Consider the following 6864-nt stretch of genomic DNA (forward strand, 5'->3'; position numbering starts at 1 on the left):
TTCCTGAACTTACCACTATAGATATGTCTGTGTCTGAATACAAATCTACTGTGCATGAACTTACTTTAAAATTGTATAATGTTCATACTATTGAGTGACATTTATGACACTTTATTACGCTCCGTAAAGCTTTGAATTGGTGTATTCGTACTCAAGCTGTTGGTGTTTTAATGTGTTTTCTAGTGTTTTTGCATTTTCAGGCATTCTCCAGGTAATCAGGTGAATTAGCATTATTTTGGTGCTAATTTGGTGTTAGAAAGGTGTTGAAATAAAAGCTCTTAGAAAATCAATGCAGATCAACATGGAAAATTGAAGAAGTCAGAATTTTAATCAGGAGGTCAGCGCGCCCGCGCTGTGATAGCGTGCGGCCGCGCCCAAAGTCCAGAAGCTCAGTGCGCCCGCGCTGGTCAAGCGCGCGGCCGCGCCAGGTCGAGAAAAGAAATCCTGATTCTATTGGGCTTTTGATCCATAAGACTTCTACTCTATATGGGGATGTTATATATACATAAATAAGCTCGTTTTTTATAAAGAGACATACCAGAGCACAAGGAGAAGGTGTAAGAAGACCGTTTAGCACAATTAAACCAAGGCGAAGAAGATCTAGTTTTAACTTGTAATTCTTTGTTTAAGTTGTAACGTTGGATGCTAGTTTTCTTATTCTTGAACCTATACTCTTGTTTATACTTGTTTATCATTCATTTATAAAGACTACGTTTATTATACCATGCTTTCATCGGAACCCACGTTGATGATGAGTCCGATTATGGGCTAATCGTTATCATGGGGTTCTAGCGGATTTATTTATGAATTTCTTTAGTTAATTTATTTCGATACCTTAGTGTGTGGTGATTGTATGATAGCCTAGTATTGGTTGTGCTTATTCGTCTTATGAGCGTCATGAATTTATAAGATAGCGTGTTAATTCTTAATGAAGCGAAAGTGAATTTAAGGGTTTAGAACTTGCCATGCTAGCATAGGTTCATGTGTTATTGTTATGCATGATTTGTAAGTAATTTTAACCACTTTACTTGCCATATGTAATCATGATAGATAACTTGTGCGTTAAACCGTTATATTGTCAAATTCTGTAGACATATAGGGTCTCTATATAATTGGTGTCTATTCAGCTTCTATCTCTTTTATGGATGTGTGGTAGTATGGTATTCGTACAACGAAAGTTGGCATTTATCAGTTTTATGTTATCTAATTAGTGTCATCACCATTATATTCCAAGGTTAAGAATGAAAAGGCTATTGAATGAAGTATTTAATGAAGTTAGAATCCTATGTTTGTCATATATATTAATTCAACCATTCTTATTCTCTTAGTTATAATTGTTAGCTTAAGTTAGTTAAAACAATCTCAATTTGTTAATCGTCTTAGCATTGGATAATAACAATACCATTGTTGCATAGATGCATGTTCTTAAATTAACCAAAGAGTCTCTGTGGGAATGAATTTGATCTAAATCTTATACTACTTGTGAACGCGTATACTTGCGTGTATTTTAGCACGTGTTTAGCGACTAACAAGTTTTTTGCGCCGCTGCCGGGGACTCGGCATTAATTTTTAGTTTATGTGTTTGTCATCAGTGGTTGTTAAAGTTCATTGACTTAGACATTGTTACTTATATGTTTCCTTGTCTTATTTCAGGTACTCTAGTGAGCGTGTATGCATACGCATTGTCGGTCTTGTAAGAGAAATCTGGATCAAGCCGAGGAAGAAGCTGTAGTGGTTCGAAGGGAAGTTGTTGAGGATAAAGAGAAGGTAGAAGAAGAAAATAAATTCGAGGAACCAGTTTTAGTAGTGTTACGAGATCAAGCAGAAATTCCTAAGGCTTTGATGGACTATTCTCAGCCTAATATCAATGATATTCAGTCAAGCATCATCAGACCAGCCATCTCAGTTAACACTTTTGAGATCAAGTCAAGCATGATTCAGATGATACAGAACTCAGTTCAGTTTGGGGGTTCTCCTACAGAAGACCCCAACATGCACATCAGGGACTTCATCGAGATCTGTGACACTTTCAAGTTCAATGGTGTGACTGAAAATGCTATTAAGCTGCAACTCTTCCCATTCTCTCTGAGGGATAAAGCTAAGTGCTGGTTACATTCTCTACCACCAGGGTCTATCACTACTTGGGAAGATCTTGCTCAAAAGTTTCTCACTAAATTCTTCTCTATGCGAAGGCTGCTGCAATCAGGAATGATCTTACTCAGTTTGCCCAGCAAATGGGAGAATCTCTGTGTGAGGCTTTGGATCGATATAAGGATATGCTAACGAAGTGCCCACACCATGGCATGCCTGATTGGATGATTATAAACTATTTCTACAATGGATTGGGTGCTACTTCTAGACCCATGCTCGATGCAGAATCAGGAGGAGCCTTGGGGGCTAAGAGTTACAATGAAGCTTATGAATTGATTGAACTGATGCCTGCTAATGAATACAAGAATCCTTCCCAGAGACTGACTCAGGGAAAAGTAGCAGGAATTCTGGAGTTGGATGCAGCAACTGCTATAGCTGCCCAACTTAAGGCTTTGACGATGAAGGTGGAGACTTTGGCTAATTATGGAGTTTATGAAATCACTAGTGTCTGTGAGCTTTGTGTTGGTGCCCATGAAAATTTTAGTGTTCTATTTCTAGTAAATCAGCTCAGTTCGTGAGCAACTTTCAGCGATCACAACACCCTGTGCCAGCCACCTATCATCCTAACAACCGCAATCATCCTAATTTCAGCTGGAACAACGCTCAGAATGCGGTTCAACAGCCTTATCAGCAGTACCCAGCTAAGCAGTACAACCCCCTGGTTTTCAGCAACCATAATATGCACCAAGATAGCAACTTCAGCTGCAACAAGCTAATGAAAAATCTGAAATAGAGGAGTTGAAGCTTATGTGCAAATGCCAAGCTGTTTCTATCAAGACCTTGGAAAATTAAATTGGACAAACTGTCAATGCATTGCTAAATCGTCAAGCTGGTACACTACCTAATGACACTGAAGTACTAGGAAAGAGGGAAGCTAAGGAGCATGTGAAGGAAATCACTTTGAGGTCAGGGAAGGTTGCAAATCCCGAACAAACTCAAGTTTCAAATGAAGAATTTGGGGCTGAAGAAGAAGTATAGCAGCAAAAAGCAGAAGTGGAACCAAGGAAGACTACTGATAAGTGGATTATATATCTACTTGGAACGCTTCATTACAGGCTTAAGTTGGTGTTTTGGACTCAAGTTATTGGTACTTTTGATGTATTTTTGTGTTTGTGCATTTCAGGCATCAGTTAAATGAAGAAAGAAGCTTTTCAAAGAAATATACTGAAACGAGATCAGAATTGGAGACCTAGGCCATTCTAAATTTATAGAGAATCTTGTTAGATTCGTGTGGGAAGTTGAATCGCCTAATTCTGACGAGCAGAACTCAAGATACGACCAAAAAAAGAAATGTCAGAAATTTTTCCAAAATGTCAGCGCTCCCGCGCCGCTGAAAACACTATTCCAGTGCGGCCGCGCCCGAAAACAGCGCGCCCGCACCCGGTTTCTGCCCTAGAATCCTGATTTTAGTTGAAATTAAAGATTTTGAGAGTCCTGGTCATCCTGGAGCCTATATATACCAATAAAAAGACGTTTTTAACAACAAGGAGGCCTGGGAGAGCAATAAGAAGACCTAGAGAGCACGAGACGGCTACGGAGAAGAAGACTTTTGTTTTTTTTTGATTTAGGCGATACTTGGATGCTTGTTTTTGATTTGTCTTTGAACCCTAGTATTCTTATATTGTTTATTATCATGTTTTCATTGGAACCCATGGTGACGATGAGTTCAGTTATGAACTAATCGTTATCATGGGGTTCTAGAGGATTTATTTATGGATTTCTTTAGTTAATTTATTTTGATACCTTAGTGTGTGGTGATTGATTGATATCCTAGTATTGGTTGTGCTTATTCGTCTTATGTGCGTAGCTAACATATAAGATAATGTGTTAATCTCTATTGAAGCGAAAGTGAATATAGAGGTTTAGAACTTGCCATGCTAGCATAGGTTCATGTAATTGTTATGCATGATTCGTAGGTAATTTTAACCATCTTACTTGTCCTATGTAATCACGATAGATAACTTGCGCATTAAACCGTTATATTTTCAATTCTTAACGACATATAAGGACTAAGAATAATTGGTGTCTATTCAACTTCTATCTCTTTTGTGGATTCTTGGTAATAGGGTATTCGTACAACGACAGTTGGCGTTTGCTAGTTTCGTGCTATATGATTAGTGGCATCACCATCACATGTTTGTCATATATATTAATTCAACCATTCTTGTTCTCTTAGTTATAATTGTTAGTTTAATTCTTAGTTATAAACAATCTCAACTGGTTATTTGTCTTAGCATTAAGAGATAACCATTCATTGTTGCATAGGTGCATAAATTGAATTTAACCTAAACCAGTCTCTGTGGGAGAGAATCTGATTTATATCTTATACTACTTGCGAACGCGTATACTTGCGTGAATTTTAGCGCGTGTTTTCGCCTTAACAAGTTTTTGGCACCGCTGCCGGGGACTCGGTGTTAATTTTTAGTTTATGTGCTTGTCATCAGTGGTCGTTAAAGTTCACTGACTCAGAATCTTTTACTTTCACAGTTTACTTGTTGTGTTTCAGGTACTCATTACAATGGGATATCCAGTAGCACGAACGAAAGCCTTGATGGATTTTTCTCAACCCAAGATCAATGACATTTAGTCTAGCATTGTCAGACCAACCATCTCAGCTAATACTTTTGAAATCAAGTCAAGCACGATTCAATGGGTGTAGAATTCAATCCAGTTGTGGGGTTCTCCAAAGGAAGATCCCAATTTGCACATTAGGGATTTCATTGAGATCTACGACACCTTCAAGTTCAACGGTGTTTCTGAAGATGTTGTGAAGCTGAGACTATTCCCATTCTCTCTGGGGGACAAGGCTAAGAGTTGCTTACACTCTCTACCAGCTGGTTTGATTACTACTTGGGAAGATCTTGCTCAAAAGTTTCTCACTAAATTCTTTCCTATAGAAAAGACAGCTGCAATTAGGAATGCTCTTACTCAATTTGCACAGCAATCAGGAGAATCTTTATATGAAGCTTGGGAGCGCTACAAGGAGATGCTTAGGAAGTATCCTCATCATGGAATGCCTGATTGGATGATCATCAATTGTTTTTATAATGGTTTGGGAGCACAGTCCAGACCCATGCTCGATGCAGCATCAGGTGGAGCCTTATGGGATAAGAGCTACGATGAAGCTTATGATCTAATTGAACTGATGGCTACTAATTAATATCAGTATCCAACCCAGAGATTGCCATAGAGTAAGGTAGCAGGAATTCTTGAAGTGGGTACAACTATGGCTATCACTGCTCAACTAAAGGCATTGTCTATGAAGATCGATTCGCTGGCTAACTATGGAGTTCATCAGAGGACGGGTGTTTTTGAGCTTTGTGCAGGTTCGCATGCGACAGAGCAATGCGCTATATCTAGTGAATCAACTCAGTTTATGAGCAACTTTTAGAGATCGCAGCAACCAGTTCCAGACACTAATCATCTTGACAACTGGAATTATCCTAACTTCAGCTGGAGCAACAATCAGAATGTGGTACAATAGCCTTATCAGCAGTTTGGATCCAAGCAATTTAATTCTCCTGGTTTTTAACAATAATTTTCACCAAGACAACAACTCCAACTTCAACATCAAACTCATGGAGGTGCAGGTCTATCTTTGAATGAAAATTCTGAATTGGAGGAGTTGCGGCTTATGTGCAAAAACCAGGCTCTTATATGCCAAAGCCAGGCTATTTCTATCAAGACTCCGGAGAACCAAATGGGGTAAATTGCTAATGCCTTACTGAATCGACAACCCGGTACACTCCCTAGTGATACAGAAGATAATCCAGGCAAGAGGGAAGTCGAGGAACTGGTGAAGTCCATCACCTTGAGGTCTGGAAAAGTTGCAAGCCCCCAAATTCAGCAAGACGAAGAGCCTGGAAAATCTCAAGTTTCAAAAAATGCAGTTGTGGCTGAAAAAGTGGTGTAGAAGGATGTCGAGGTGGAATCAAGGAAGAAAACTGTGGAACACACTCCTCCTGAGGGTAATACAGGGGAGAAACAGGTCTATCCTCCACCTCCTTTTCCTAAAAGGCTGCAGAAGCAGAAGTTGGATAAACAATTTGCTAAGTTTCTGGAGGTGTTCAAGAAACTTCATATCAACATACCTTTCGCTGAAGCTCTTGAACAGATGCCTAGCTATGCGAGGTTTATAAAATGTATTCTCTCTCGGAAAGTGAAGCTCGATGACTTAAAGACCATTGCTCTTACGGAGGAATGCAGTGCTGTGCTGCAACTGAAGTTGCCTCCGAAGCTTAAAGATCCTGGAAGCTTCACTATTCCTTGCACTATTGGAAACTTGTCGTTCGATAAATGCTTGTCTGATTTGGGAGCTAGCTTCAATATGATGCCCTTGTCTATCTTCAAGAAGCTTGGTCTACCTGATCCGAAACCGACATACATGTTATTGCAACTAGCTGATCGTTCCATCGCTTATCCGCGAGGAATAGTGGAGGATGTCTTGGTCAAGGTGGACAAACTCATCTTCCCAGTTGATTTTGTAATTCTGGACTTTGAGGAAGATAAGAAGATTCCCATCATCTTGGGAAGACCATTCTTGGCTACAGGCCGAACTATGATCGATGTGCAAAAAGGAGAGCTTACAATGAAGGTTCACGATCAATAGGTCACTTTTAATGTGTTCAAGTCAATAAAGTTACCCACAGCTAAAGAGGAGTGCTTTAAAGTAGAGTGGGTTGACTCTGTCATGAATTCAAATCCTGAGTAATT

The 6864-nt window shown here is 39.4% G+C and overlaps 2 non-coding genes across 2 annotated transcripts; both read right to left on the bottom strand.

Moving 5' to 3' along the window:
* Positions 1-2198: 2198 nt before the first annotated feature.
* LOC141663141 (small nucleolar RNA R71) lies at positions 2199-2305 on the bottom strand. Its single transcript, XR_012551225.1, has one exon. It is a non-coding gene; the product is annotated as a small nucleolar RNA R71 (small nucleolar RNA).
* Positions 2306-5059: 2754 nt separating this feature from the next.
* On the bottom strand, positions 5060-5166 carry LOC141663291 (small nucleolar RNA R71). Its single transcript, XR_012551368.1, has one exon. It is a non-coding gene; the product is annotated as a small nucleolar RNA R71 (small nucleolar RNA).
* Positions 5167-6864: the final 1698 nt, after the last annotated feature.

This window comes from Apium graveolens, chromosome 5, assembly GCF_009905375.1.
Source record: "Apium graveolens cultivar Ventura chromosome 5, ASM990537v1, whole genome shotgun sequence".
NCBI classification, from domain to species: domain Eukaryota; kingdom Viridiplantae; phylum Streptophyta; class Magnoliopsida; order Apiales; family Apiaceae; genus Apium; species Apium graveolens.